This window comes from Leopardus geoffroyi, chromosome B3 (assembly GCF_018350155.1).
Source record: "Leopardus geoffroyi isolate Oge1 chromosome B3, O.geoffroyi_Oge1_pat1.0, whole genome shotgun sequence".
Taxonomy (NCBI): Eukaryota; Metazoa; Chordata; class Mammalia; order Carnivora; family Felidae; genus Leopardus; species Leopardus geoffroyi.
Window position 1 is genome coordinate 112,107,491 of NC_059337.1, and position 14,952 is coordinate 112,122,442.

A 14,952-nucleotide genomic window follows, 5' to 3' on the forward strand; every position below is an offset into this window, starting at 1 on the left:
TGTGTGCCCAGGGCATAGACTTAATTTTCCTATTGTCCAAGCAAAATACAATCAGAAAGGGAGTCTATAATCATTTCTTCTTTAATTAAAAACAAATCTCAAAAAGTCTCATAGAATCCATTTCGCGATTGACTGTTAGGTATAATATTTAGTTTTGTGTGATTACCTATACCACTAGAAACCTCTGTTTCCAAGGATAATGGCAACGTCTCTGGAAAGCCAATTCAATCTTCTTGAATATTCTTTATTTACCTTTCACAATGGGCCCAGCCTAATGACCAGGCTGCCTGTTGGGGAGCAACTTTGATGCAACAGCCCTTCACAGACCCCCAGGGGACCAGAGAGTCAGAAGTGCCTTTGATTCATGCTGCTTGTTAGGAGCTTAGCTCCTTTAGTGCTAAGCATACTCCCTCCTGCTGGTTAAATCCCTTGTTTTTTCCTCTTGGCTGCACTAAGTATCCACCACATATGGGCAGTGTGCTAGGTACTGGTCTGTCAGGAAAACAGGAAGTGGTTCTTTTCACTAAAGCTGGGAGCCAATCCAGCATGATATGGATTTAATGAGAGGTTATAAAGAACCCAGGTGACAGGTGTATGAGGAGACATCTGTACCTGGTCCCATTGGAATGTCAGAAGTAGCTGATACTGAGAGTCCTGTATAATGCCCAGTGTTCTTGCTACACTTTTGTTGCTGATATATTCTTAAAACAAAACAAAACAAAACAAAAAAACCCAAAAAACGCAATGAAAAATGTGCTGTCACTTGGACTTTGGGGGTAAGTCCCTTTAGGCAAAATAGGTATCAACCCACCCACCCACCCATCCATCCATCCATCCATCCATGTGTCCCACAATAATTTATTAAACATTACAAAATCCTATGATCAGGTCTGCTCAGGTGTATGGAAACCCCTTGCCTATGGGTAGACAGGGATCTTGGGGTTAGAGGGTACAGAAGAGGGTGGAGAATCCACCTGCTATCGGCTTTTTCCCCCAGCATGCTGGTTGTTATGGAAGAATAAGAGATCTTTTCCCATGAGGAGTTTATTACGGAGGAGGAGCCGCCATGTCATTTGTGGTGACAGGGTGAAGATGTTGATTTTATACCTTCTGCACATTCCACTCTCTCTAGGTTTTAAACAAGGTGACTTAAAAAAGAAAAAAAATTCAGAAGGTATAAAAGGAAACCACTGATATCAACTTATAAGCCCTTCTTGGATCTTCCTTCCCAGCTCTGTTTCCTCGGGGTGGGGGGGCGGGGGGGAGGAGAATGGCTGCAACAGAACCACAGTCTCCTGCACAGCTCTGGGAATGTGCTTGCCCCTCATACCTGCTGACCTACCACCTTCTGGGAGTGCCGGGCTACCCCAGCCTCTCCATCCACCTGCAGTTATATCAGTCTTTGTACTATGCTTACCGACTCAGAAAAACCCAAGCAGAAATAGTAATTTGGTGGAGGACACGTTCCACGAGTTGAGTCTCATGCTGTGTTGGTCCCATAGATGCAATTAGTTACCCAACAGCAGAAAGCTTGTTCTGTTGTTGGCAGGTACCTTGGCACATTACCCATAGAACAGATGGCTACTGGTTCCACAAATTAGATTTCCAGATGATTGTATACTAGTATGTCAACCAGCCACTCCTGTCTTGCCCTTCCTGCCTCCCAGATAAATTGGAGTGAGTCTATGTAAATGCACTGACCTCCTACCAATTAACCATTCCTGTGGGCGGGAACACAATTAGGATAGGGTCTGAGGGAGGGCAAAGGCGTCTGCTCCCTCAAAACATTTAATTAATCTTCAATGTGCATGTCTTCTTGCCCTTTCTCTCTAGTCCCCATTCCAGTATTCCCAAATGTTCTATGTACTGACCTGACAGCACCTGGTCTCCCTTCAGTCTGCTTTGATGACCAGGTTGGGAGGGATTCCCTTGCCCCAGGTCTATGCTTCTGATTCATATTGATGTCATGCAAATAAGAACCTTTCCCCATTACTAAGGGGTGAAATAGGAGGGGCTTCTGTAGCAGACCTGCTTATCCGTTCTCTCCTGCCTCCATGCTTCCTTCTTAAAGGTAGTTCTTCTGCTGTGTATTCTCCCTTCCACCCCATTGGTGGTGGACTCAGAAGATTGTCCAGAAACCAATCAAATCCCCTGTCTTGAAAAATGAAGAGGGAGGGATCAGGAAGCGGAATGGTGTCAATGCACAGGCACCAGGGTGAAGGTCTAGGCAGTCTTGCAGAGGGCCTCAGAAAGGACCTGGTTCCAGAGTCTAGCTGGTCACTTTCTCTTTGGATTCCACTTAATCTGAACTTTTTGAATAAAATTCCTTTTAAATTTGCATGAATTGTTTCTTTAAAATTTTTTTTTTAATGTTTATTTATTTTTGAGAGAGAGAAAGAAACAGAATGTAAGCCGGGAAGGGAGACATAGAATCTGAAGCAGGCTCCAGGTTCTGAGCCTTCAGCACAGAGCCTGAAGCTGGGCTTGAACTCACAAACTGTGAGATCATGACCTGAGCCGAAGTTGGACGCTTAACCGAGTCAGCCTCGGCATGAATGGTTTCTATGCAGCCAAATGATTCCTCTCTGGAATGTCCCTCCACTCCATTTCCTTTCCCAAAGAAAATCACAGAAACTATGTCACTGTCTTGGCTAAGACTATCTCCCAAGCCCTGAAAAGTCAGATGCCCATCCCTGTGCTAAGCAAAACATTCCTGAGCCAGAACCACAATCAAGTCCAATTATGAATAGGTGGAACCTCATCTGAAGGCCTTTCACTTGTGCTCTACCCACTAGAGCAGCTACACAGCCCGTGGCTTGGAATGACACCAATGTTCTTTCCTCCAATTGCCAAAGTAACAGTGACAAAGGGGCTGTACTTTTTTCCGTCTTGGTCTTGCCTACTCAGTGGTGTTTGGATAATCATACTAATTGGATTGGGTATAAATAATACCCCTTGATTTCCTTGCTTTCATAAGAAAGTGGTTTAGAGTAGAGAGAAGCAGTGCCTCTTACGGCAGAAGTAGTTTGGGATATGGCCATTCCCCAGCAAGGATGCAGCTGGGCATAGACCCAGGGCCCGGCTTTGGTGGAGAAGAGGACCTGGAGTTGGGCCTACAAAACATCCAGTCAGCTGCAGAAGAGGTATGTCCTTTTGGTTTTATTTGCTTAGATTGCTTTCGCTGATTTGTTTTCTCACATTTTGAACAAATCTGTCTGGCAGGGGGTGCGCCAGGAGCCCATTGCACTCAGTCTTCCTGAAGGGGATGGTTGGCACTGTGACCAGGAGGAAAGTGACCTTCCAAACTCCCTGAACATGATGGGAGGGAAAGCAAAAGCATCACTCACATTCTTATATCAGGCTCTAGACTCGGGATCTTTGAAGCCAAGTCCTGGTCAACTTGACCAGTGGCTACTATCTGTTAACTGTTTAGAGACAGTCCGATGTGAACCACTGGGGAGCTGCTAGCCAGCCTTAAGAGGGACTTGGGGTAAAGCTGTCACCATACTGTATTTGGCCAAAGGCACACAAAGGGTTAGTGACTGTGGGTGACGAGTGTGTCTCCCCCTGTATCACGTTCTTTTTGTATGTTTGGTGACCAGCTAGCTGCAAATGATGTCATGGTCAGGGATGTGCTAAGCCAAGTAAATAATCCCCTTTGGCCAGAAATGTGTGATTTGTGGTTTATATAAAGCAAGTCAGTGAGGTCTGGTCATAGGGAAGGGGCCAAGCAAACTGTGAAGTGATCATTTCCAGATGTGCCCAATTTCAGTATGGAGACAGTTACATCATGCAATCAGGCTGGTGCCCCCATGACACAAGGCTAGCTGAGTCTTTGCCAGGAACTGGCTCTGATTCTCCTGGCCTGTTTTCATTTATCTTCTTTAACTTCAAGCTGACCTGTTGTTTTCTTCTTTGAAATCCCTAGGAGTTTATAGCCAGATAATTATGAAATTTAAATAAGCACGCACTTGGAAAATAGGGAAAAAATACCAAGACTCAGACCTCAGGCCAGGTTGCAGGCTACCACAGATCAAAAACAGTCTTCTCTGCACTTCACACAGTGGGGCTGTGTCTGATTGGGGGCAAGTGGCTTGCCCTGCTCCGCTTCTTGGTTGAGCAGCCACACTTGACCTTTTCTGGCATAGAAGTGCCTTTTGGCCTCAAATTCATGAGTCTTTGGAATGTTAGCAATTTAGGAAGGGTTTATCTCTTCAACTCACTACCTGAATGTGTAACAAAATCCTAATGGCATGATTAAAAAACATACAGCCAAGGCAAAAATACATCAAAGGACGAATAAATCATAAAGTCTGCAGTAAATTCAGGAAGAGATGGTTTTATAGCAGAGTAACCAAGGCCCAGCCCTTCTTAACAGTTCTTTTCATGTAGTGCCACACAGTTTAGGACCGGCATGATATTGATATCTCCAAGGCCACATTAGGCCATTTGGTCAGGCAATGTCTTTTGGGTGTTTGCTTTATGAAAGGCATAGGATTAAGAGCTGAGTTGGGAGAGACAGAAAGGAATCTGAAGGCCTGGTTTTTGTACTCACAGAGTTTGCAATCTTACTGGGAGATAGAGCTACAGGTCAAACAACTTAAAGGTAGTTCTCTGAAATCTTAAATTACAAAGTACCAGTGGGGGGGCCATGGAGGGGGAGGGCCTGAGACAGTGAAAATCCATCCATTTTGTCTGGGACATTGCTCAAACTAGATTCTGTACTAAGATACATCCAGCTAAGTCCTGGATCTAGCCACAAAAATGTGAATGTCACATGAGGGTGTCTGATCTGCTGAGCTGCTCGAATTCCGGTGGTGGTTTGTTAGATGTTCTATCAACATCACCTGGGGACTTTCACCAGTGAGACTGTTAACCAAGAGCTCAGTGTTACCAAATTCTTTTCTCTTTGAAGTCTTGTGAGATGAGATTCTCTTCCTTGCCTCATTGTGATTGGATGGATTATACACCAATAAGTTGCTGTCACCCTTTTACCAAGAATGTGTGGGAGTTTAGTGTTCTTGTTGGGTATAAGGGTAATCACATATCTGAACGTATGTGCGTGGGAGAGAGAGTACATGTGTATGGTAAAGGGTACGGATTTGAACACTTATGTATATTTCCTGTATGTGACAGGATAAATGACCCCAATAAAATGTGAATATTTAAATTTTCAACACTACCCTCATGTGGCTTTTTACTTCTTCCTGTGTTCTTAGTTGGCAATTCAAGGTAACTGGACCCCACACGGGCATTGGCTCTTCAATTCTGGCCTCATGAGCCAACCAGCCAGGCTCCCAGGAGGTTCTATTTATTTAACTAAGTGAATAACATGCTTTGCCTCTTATTTTTTAAAGTACCCTTTCATTAAAACAGCTAATCACATGCATTTTCTAAAACTTTATTGCCGACTCTTAAAGATGGCTGAATTTTAGAGCAGTAATTAAGAAAACAATTAAGAACCTATGGGGTATTATGCTAAGTGAAATAATTCAGACAGAGAGAAACAAATGGCGTGCAGTTTCACTTATATATGGAATCTAAGAAACAAAACAAACAAACAAGCAAAACAAAACTTAGAGAGAGCAGATTGGTGGTTGCCAGAGGGGAGTGAGGTGGGGGTGGGAGATATGGGTGAAGGGCATCAAGATGTACAAACTTCCAGTTACAAAATAAGTCAAGGAGATGTCGAGGATGGTAACTATAGTCAATAATATTGCATCGCATATTTGAAAGCTGCTAAGAAAGTAGAGCTTGAAAGTTCTCATCGCAAGAAAAAAATTATAACTGTGTAGTGATGGATGGTAACTAGGTTTATTGTGTGGTGATCCTTTCCCAATATATACAAATAAGAAGTCACGTTGTACACCTGAAATTAACATGAACAAAAAAGACCAGTGTGACAGATCAGAGTACATTTTGAGGAACAGAAAGGAAAAAAAAAAAAAAAAAAAAAAAAGAACCTATTGGTCACGTGGTAGACCCATTTAACAAACCTTGGCATATTGTAAGGGACACTCTGTGAAACTGGAGAGCCAAATCTAGGTCAAGCAGAAGGATGTATGCATCCTGCAGTGAGTATATGAAGTTTGCTATCCAGAGGAGATAGAATAAGCCAAAATAAGAAGAAATTAAAGTTTGGATTAGTTCTTGGCTTGCAGATTGATTGAAGAATAGGAAGGAAAATGAAGATTGGACACATAGGACTATCGTGTGTTTGTTTTGTTTTTTTAAGATAATTTATTGTCAAGTTAGCTAACATACAGAGTATACAGTGTGCTCTTGGCTTCTGGAGATTCCCATGATTCATCACTTACATGCAACACCCAGTGTTCATTCCAACAAGTGCTCTCCTCAATGCCCATCACCCATTTTCCCCTCCCTCCCACCCCCCCATCAACCCTCAGTTTGTTTTCTGCATTTAAGAGTCTCTTATGGTTTGTCTCTCTCTCTGAAATGATTTTTTTCTCCTTCCCTTCCCCCATGGTCTTCTGTTAAGTTTCTTAAATTACACATGAGTGAAAACATACAATATCTGTCTTTCTCTGACTGACTTATTTCACTTGGCATAATACCGTCCTGTTCCATCCATGTTGTTGCAAATGGCAAGATTTCATTCTTTCTCATTGCTGAGTAGTATTCCATCATATATATATCATGTCTTCTTGGTCCATTCATCAGTCGATGGACATTTGGGTTCTTTCCATAATTTGGCTATTGTTGATAGTGCTGCTATAAACATTGGGGTACATGTGACCCTATGAATCAGCACTCCTGTATCCTTTGGATAAATTCCTAGTAGTGCTATTTCTGGGTCATAGGGTAATTCTATTTTTAGTTTTTTGAGGAAACTCCAAACTGTTTTCCAGAGTGGCTACACCAGTTTGCATTCCTACCAACTGTGCAAGAGGATAGAACTATAATATTTTAATTTAATTAATAATATTTAATATTTTAATTAAAAAAATTTAAACATTTATTCATTTTTTGAGAGACAGAGACAGAGCATGAGTAGCGGAGGGCAGAGAAAGAAGGAGACACAGCATCCAAAGAAGGCTTCAGGCTCTGAGCTGTCAGCACAGACCCCTATGCAGGCTTCGAACTCACGAACCATGAAATCATGACCTGAGCCGAAGTCAAATGCTTAACCGACTGAGTCACCCAGGATCCCCAGGACTATAATATTTTTAAACATGAAGTTGCTAAGTTTCTGTATCCCTCCCTCAGAAAAAATAGTCCTTAGGATCAAGTTGGGGGAAAGAATGACAGACCTATCTAATTCAGGATTGGAGGTCCTTTGTATGGGGTGGGCAGAAGCTCTCTGCATCCAGGTGCTATATAATATTACCATGACTTTGTAAAGACGATTATACCTCCTGTCGTCGGAGTGGCTTTTACTCTGCTTACTTCTGGCTCAGTGAGGACCCACAGTGTGAAAGCCCTGAAGAGTTTGTGTGATTGAAATGGCATTAAGAAAAGCCCAGAGACTAGAATAAGGGAGAGGAAAGCCCCAGTTCCATCCTCTTCTTGATAGATCACTTCTGGAATGATCTTTCTAAAAATGCAAGTTGGGGTTACAACTTTGAGACATAATGCCCAAACAATTATGGGCACTTCGTCCACGTTCTAGCGTTCTCAATGTGGCTACATATGTTATCTCACAGAGCCTCCATACAAATCTATAGTTAACAGTCATCCCCATATTGCAGATGAGAAAACTGAGACCCAGAGAGGGTAATAGGCTAGCCAGGAGGTAGAGGTTCCAGAACTTAAATACAAGCTCTCTGATTCCAGGACTGACATTTTTCTACTGTATCAGGAACTGAACTGGGCAACAAGCCCAGAGGCAGGAGGCCAGGACTGAGGATTCTGGAAGCCACATTCCAGAAGGAGCTTTTGAAGAAACTGGGGATGCTCAGCCTGAAATAGAGATGCTTTTATGGGCCCTGTCATATTTGAAACCTGTCATGTGGAAGACAGAGGAGGCTTCCTTACAGCTCTGGAAGGCAGAACTAGGTCTAATCGATTGAAATTATGTATGAAGCTGGAGAATGAATACAAAACTGTGTCTGAAAGAGTGACAAGGGTTGAGCCACAGAACTGTGTCCAGATAGGTCAACGAAGCAAAGATCCCAGAGCAACAGAGAGCCATCCTAGTCTCCTGGGCAGGTGGCACGGAGGGTCGTAAGCACAGGTGTCTGCAGCTGGACTTTCACCTGCTTTTGTGGGCCGGCTGTCAGTCTAAAGCACCCGTCCTGCTCGGCTTTGATTCCCCTCAGTGGTTTCTCCCCCGATTTGGGGGCTTGTCCTGGCCCATCAGTTTGGAAAGTTCAGTTCCAAGCTGACTGCAGACCCCTCCCACTCCCTGACTGGATTGGCCAAAGCCCCTGCCAGGATGGGCCACTGGTCTTAACAGGCTTCCACCTTTCAGCTATTTTGCTTTTCTCCTGTGCTATGTCTGTAGATGCCCTGTAGCTTCCCTCTGCTTTCTCTCAGGTGCCGAGAGCACCCAGGGCTTGCTGTTGGTGGTGGTTTATCCCCAGCCTGTTTGCATGTGGGGTTCGTGGGAATACCCCACCACCTCCTTTGCTGGCCAATGTGGTCCACGGCCAGGTTTCTTGGTTTTGTTGGTCAGTAGCTCTGTCTGTCGGGACTCAAGAAGGTCCAAAGCCTGTGCTGCCACATCACGGTCATCCTGCTGGGACTCTCCAGGCTGCAACAGTCACCTCAGGCTCCTCTTGCTTGGGCTCTCGGGCTAGGGATCTAATTTAATTACAACCAGCTGTCTTAGAAACCGTCATCAGCACATAATTAAACAACACTTCTCTGAAGGGGCTTGGAGTTACAAAGTGAGTTAAGCTCTGCTAGAACATGACTTAAAAAGAAACTCCAGAAGATTTAAAAACAAATGCAGGGGATTTTTTTTTTCTTTTTTCACAGTGAGTTATGGTCCTGGGCTGGGTAAGAGATGTCGTTTATCCACATTTTGCATTCTTCGCCCCAGTAGAGAACAATTCTCACAGTTGGATGTCCGACTCAGTAATCTGTCGGTTTTGCCTGACTAAAGTCACATCATTGATTGATGCCAAATCTCGCTCAATTAAAGGTTCATTTTTCTTTTGGCCGTTGGCAAATGCAACATTGATTATGGGTTATTAGCATCCACCCCCTCAGATTTGGAATGTGCTAGGAGTGTTGGCTTGCATACCAACTACAGGAGCAGCAACACGGCTCCACACGCCTTTCTGTCCTGGGCGCAAGGACACCGGCCAGTGGGTCTGACCGCGGGGAGGATGAGAGGGCATGCTCAGTCTCCCAGGGAGATTAGAGAAAAGGGAGCTTTTCCCAATATCCATCTCCCTGCCAGCCCTGCCCCCCCTCACCCCTGCCTTTCCAGGCCAAGAAAAACGGGGGTATTTTGTGATAACATTTGGGTTCCTTAACTTGTCTATTTATTCATTCATTCGTTTTATTCATTCAACAAGTATTCTTAAAGACTGGCTTATGGGCAAATGAATACCTCGTTGAGGCTATAGAAGGGCGAGACCCAGTGAGCCGTGTGTGAAAGTGGTCTCTGCTTTGTTGCAGAAGTTCCTAAGCAGGATATGGAAACTCTGAGCCATGCCTTCCCGTCAGGCCCTTCCTCTGAGGTTTTCTGAGGAGACTTCAGGCCTGGTCTGCCAAAGGACTTTACATTTTTTCACTCACGTTCCTCCTCTTTGAGATGCCCCCCACACCCCAACATACTCTGGCCTTGAGGTGTGCCTTGTCTGATTACCACGGCTTTCCAAGGATGAAAAGGAGGTGCACCTGCCCACAGGCGGAGGCCCTCATGAGGCGTGTGCTGCCAGGATGGGGTCTGTGTCCCAGGGCTGCTCCTGTGGAGGTTCCTCTCCCCCCACTCCAGATCGGGCCCACGGGTCTCCGCCACCACCCAGGGCATTTGATGGTAGGTCTGCTGGAGCAAATGACCACAGACTCAGTGGCTGAAAATACCACAGGTTTATCATTCACAGGTCTGGAGGTCAGAAGTTCTCTGGTCTAAGATCAAGATGCTGCAGGGCTCTCCGTTCCTTCTGGTGACTGTATTTTCCGTCTTCTAGAGGCTTCCTGTGTTCCTTGGCTCCTGACCACCTTCCTTCATCCTCAAAGCTAGCAGGGTAGCATCTTCCATCCTCTGCTTTTGTCTTCACATCCTTCTCTGACTCTGAACCTCCTGCCTCTCTCTTATACGAGGACCCTTGTGACTGGATTCACCTGGGTGATCCAGAATGATTTCCTCTTCCCCAGGTTCTTAAATTAATCACATCTGCAAAGCCCCTGTGGTTATGTAAGGTAACTTTCACAGGTCCTAGGGATGAGGACGAGGACATTTTTGGGGGGAACCATTGTTCTATCGGCCATACTCAGCTCCTTTGTTTTAATCCTTTTTATTTACTTTTATTTTTTGCAATTTTTTGTTGTGGTAAAATACACATACATGCCCCTTTGGAAGCATGTGGGTCTGTGGTATTAAATACATTCATAATGTTGTGCAACTATCACCACCCTCCACGTCCAGAGCTCTTTTCATCTTGTAGAACTGAAAGCCTGTGTCCAGCTCCTTTTATCCTGACCAAGGCAGATAACTCCTCTGCCCGGCATTCGTCAAGCTGATAATAATGAGAGCTAACGCTTAATGAATGCTTGCCACGCAAATCGCAGGCCACATAAGAGCTTTAGACACATTTTCTCATTTAATTCCTCCCCAACATCTTAGATAGCTGCGAAAACTGAAGCGCGAGAGGTTAAACAGTGTGCTCAGTATAACCAGACCAGGGGCAGCCGAGCAAATAGAAGCCTCTAGATGCTGCTTCCCCGGGAGAGAAGGGCTACGGGGATACCAGGGCCCAGACGGACGAAGAGAGTTGTTCCCAAGTGGCCCCCGGTGGCCGGGGAACTTAAAGGATCTCGTGTGAAAGGCAGAAGAAGATAAGCTTCTCAGCCGGCTTTGTGGCCGGTGTCAATTAAACACCATTGCTCTAGGAGGCTGTTAATCAGACACTTCTGTCTGAAAAATAATGCTGCTGAAGTAAGCAGGACTTCTACAAGTTACAGGAGAACTGTCAAGCTTGTTAGTGGAAATTCCCCCCAGCCCTCCCCCATGAGGCTGCTTTGCTGACGCTGCTGCAAAAAAATGTCTCTGTGTGCTTTTTCCGGCCGTGGTTTCTCGACGGGCCTCTCGTCTCACTGCTTGCTATTAGCGGTGATGGTCCTGTGGGTCTTCAGGAGTCCAATTTTCTTTCTGCAGGAGAACGAGCAAATCTTCACAAGAACTCCGCAACCCTGTAATCCCGCTGACTGCTGGGTGAAAGATCGGCCAAGAGCTCAGAGTTTAGGGGAATGAAAAGGGCTCGCAGCCCCTTGCCCTGAAGAACACGAGCCCGTGGAGGACCGAGGAAATGAAAATAAAATGCCCGGTTTGAATAGGGAGCCAACGAGACAAATCTTGTCCGTGGTTCGGTGTTAAATGATGCCCTTAATCCCCAGCTCTTGGGACCTGGCATCTCCGTCGAACTTTGATCAGCCTTGGCTCAGTCTTCACGTTCCCTGCACTGATGTTCGGGGCTGTTTGCAGGCACAGTAAATATTTGTCCTGTCAAATGGCATTTGGCTCCTCACATGTCTTGTTTAAGAGATAAATGTCAGGGATTTCTCTCTCTCTCCCTCTCTCTCTTTGGTGGGAACTGCAAGGAGATATACATACGTTAATAACATTCCTCCTTCCCTACCAACTGTGAAGCCCCAGATAAAGACTTAGATCTGCAGAGTTCTCATATCCTGATTGGGTTTGTGTCAAGTCAAAGTGAAGTCACCCCCACCTCAGTAATATATGTGCCATCGAGAGCACAGCCTGTTCCAGACCAGAAGCAATTTCTGTTCTGACATGTCCTGTTATTAAAAAGTTAAGGAAAGTAGAGAGGGGAATACAAAGATTAGATCTTTCAAAGATGAAACTACAAAGCTAATGGCACCGAGCTATCTGTTCGGAGGGGTGAGGAAATCTGCAGTGACTTCAGCCAGGAGGCTGAAGGAGGAGATATAAGGAATCCACATGAAGCCTTGACCATGGGGAGGAAAAGGAAGGGCGGGGGGGGGGGGCGGGAAGAACACTTCTGCCCTATAGATATTAGGTCAAGAATACAGGGATAAAGGATAATAATCAATTAGAAGGGAGAGGGCATTCGGGTAATGGAAGATCTTCCCCTTTATCACTGCTACAAATTAAAATAACATAATTGGAAATGATGACTTCATACTTTTATAAATGCATATTCATAAATAGCAAATGATGTGTGGGGAAACGGGCAAGGGGTCTTCTTTGTGTGCTTGTGGGCAACTGGAACAATGATTCTGCCTGGCCTTTGGGAGCTTTCTGTAGACTGAGGAAGGGGATATGGTGAAAAGTAGCAAGGGAATGTCCTGATTTTGGAGGAGGGGGTTATGCGTTGACAGTAGTCATACTATCCCATTGCCCGGGGAGAGAGTCACATAATGGTAATCATCACTCTTATGACACTTATGTGCCCTCCCCCTGTAACTGGTCCCCTCACTAAACCCTCCCCCCCCCTCCGTACCCACCCTCTCAAACCCTCTTCGGATGCAGCTATCAAATCCACAAGGCCAGCCCTCCAACAACCCTCATAGTCCTACTCACTCAGCAATGAGCTAAGTCTCCCCTATCATGTGTGCCCATCCCCTTCAGCCTAGTTTGCCATCCTAGGATGTCAGCACTTACCCACAGCCCCCTGGATGCAGGATACAGCAGCTAAAATCACAGGGACTGACAAAAGCAATGGGAGTCACAGTGACTGCTTTTGTTGAGCTTTACTTTGGGACTTTGTCCACACTAGAGACAGGCTCATTTTTCACCAACACAAGTTTTACTTGTTTCACTCCATCTGCTCACAAATAATTTCCTCAGGAACAGATATTGGGACCCAGACTTGAATATTTGGCTTGGTGTAGTTTGGGTCCTTGAACGCCCCATGATCTCTGCTTCTCCTACTTTCCAGTTACTGCTGAGGCTGGGGAAGGATTCACGCGCTGCACAAGTGGGAGTTAAGGAGCATGATTTGGAGCCTGCTTGGCTCAGAGCCTCTGGGATTTAGACCCATTAAGGTTGGACTCCTCCTGTTCCCTTTTGCAATTTCCCTTCTAACTTTCCAATTTGAATCTGTTGAAATTGTCCCTAGATTGTATAGGCTTGCTTCAAAAGACTTTTTCCATTGTGAAATAAAAAGAGTTTTTAAAACATGTAAATACTTATGCAAAGTGTATCTTCTCACCACCACTTCCTCCTCCTTAACCCAATCCCTGCCGCTCAGACTGCTGTGGCTCAGAAGATATATGAGGTCACAGAGGAGCAGGAACCTCGGACAAATGTTACCATGACTACCACTTAGTGAGCACTTACTCTGTGCCAGGAACTATGCCAAGCCCATTATATGCATCATCTCATTTTCCTCCACAACAACTCTCAGGGCTAGATTATCGTTAATATTTTTATTTTAATAGAGAGATTGTACCAGTATCCTGGGTAGTGGAAAGGCAGACTCTGAGGCCAGAAACCTGGGTTCAAATATTGCCCTGGCACTTGGGCATGTGTCGTCACAGGCATGCTAGGCAACTTCAGCCTGTTCTTCACTTATCAAATGGTAATAACAATAATAATGTCCAACAAATCTCGCTGTGTAATTTACTTCTCATGTATATTCCTTATTTCTAGGAAATATATGAGTATAAGGCACATGAGAAGGGCCACCAAAATGGTAGGGATTATTTTCTGTTTACTCATTCATTTATTCAACATTTATTCAGTGACTACTCAGTTATTTTATTAACTTTACCCCATAAGCACAGTGCATAGGACTTAAGAGCTTTTCAGGAGCCTGTGAGAATGTTTGATGCCTAGAATAAAATTAATAACTCCAAGACAGGAAGCTACTTGCTGTAGATTCATAATTAATAAATATTAACATTGAATGTGTCACTAAACATGTCAACTAGTCAACTGTTGACAGTTTAACTCTTCTGCAATGTATAAATAATTGACATAATAGTTTATGGCACAAGAGCAAAGTGAAGAATTTAACATGTTAGGAGCGCCTGGGTGGCTCCGTTGGTTGGGCTCTGACTTCAGCTCAGGTCATGATCTGGTGGCTTGTGGGTTGGAGCCCCACATCGAGCTCTGTGCTGACAGCTCAGAGCCTGGAGCCTGCTTAGAATTCTCTGTCTCCCTCTCTCTCTGTCCCTTCCCCGCACGAGCTCTGCTTCTCTCTCTCAAAAAGTAAATAAACTTAAAAAAAAAAGAATTTAACATGTTAAAGGATGCCTTTTTAAAAAGATAAAACCATGACTGTCATATAAATATACAAAATGAATGTATGTCAAATAGTTAATTTATTAACTAATGAGGAAATCAGCAAGATGTTACAATTGGTTCAAAGGAGAATTCAAAGAGCAGAGACATATGTAGGTCATGTGAACTTACAAATATATGCAAAATTGGCTTTTTCCATTACGGTGGGGGTGGGAAGGGATCAACTGTTCCTCCATCAGACAGAATTATTTTGCATATTTATAGGTAACAATTATTTGCTTTGTTATCATTTTAGAAAATAACAGAATTATAAAATAGTTCTAAGACGATGAAAGGTTTAAATTCCACAGAATCAGATAAACCAAAATAATGTCCTCTCAATAATACATAGTTTGCCAATGAATACATCCAGCATTTTTTTTTTTTTTTTTTTTTTTGCTACTCTTTGGTACATTTCAAAGTCTGTCACAATTTTTTCTGACGGTCTCTCCCTCTTTCCTCGTGATTACAGAATCTCCAAGAAAGATTATTCTTGACCACAAAATAAGATTGATTTCAATTAGGTTTGGCTTGATTGGCTTGATTGTTTA

At 44.2% G+C, this 14,952-nt stretch overlaps 1 long non-coding RNA gene across 1 annotated transcript; it reads left to right on the forward strand.

Annotated features, from left to right (window-relative positions):
• The first annotated feature begins 2,954 nt into the window (after window positions 1-2,954).
• Window positions 2,955-11,648, forward strand: LOC123584004. The gene is made up of 2 exons (XR_006705104.1): window positions 2,955-3,143; window positions 11,291-11,648. It is a non-coding gene; the product is annotated as an uncharacterized LOC123584004 (long non-coding RNA).
• Window positions 11,649-14,952: the final 3,304 nt, after the last annotated feature.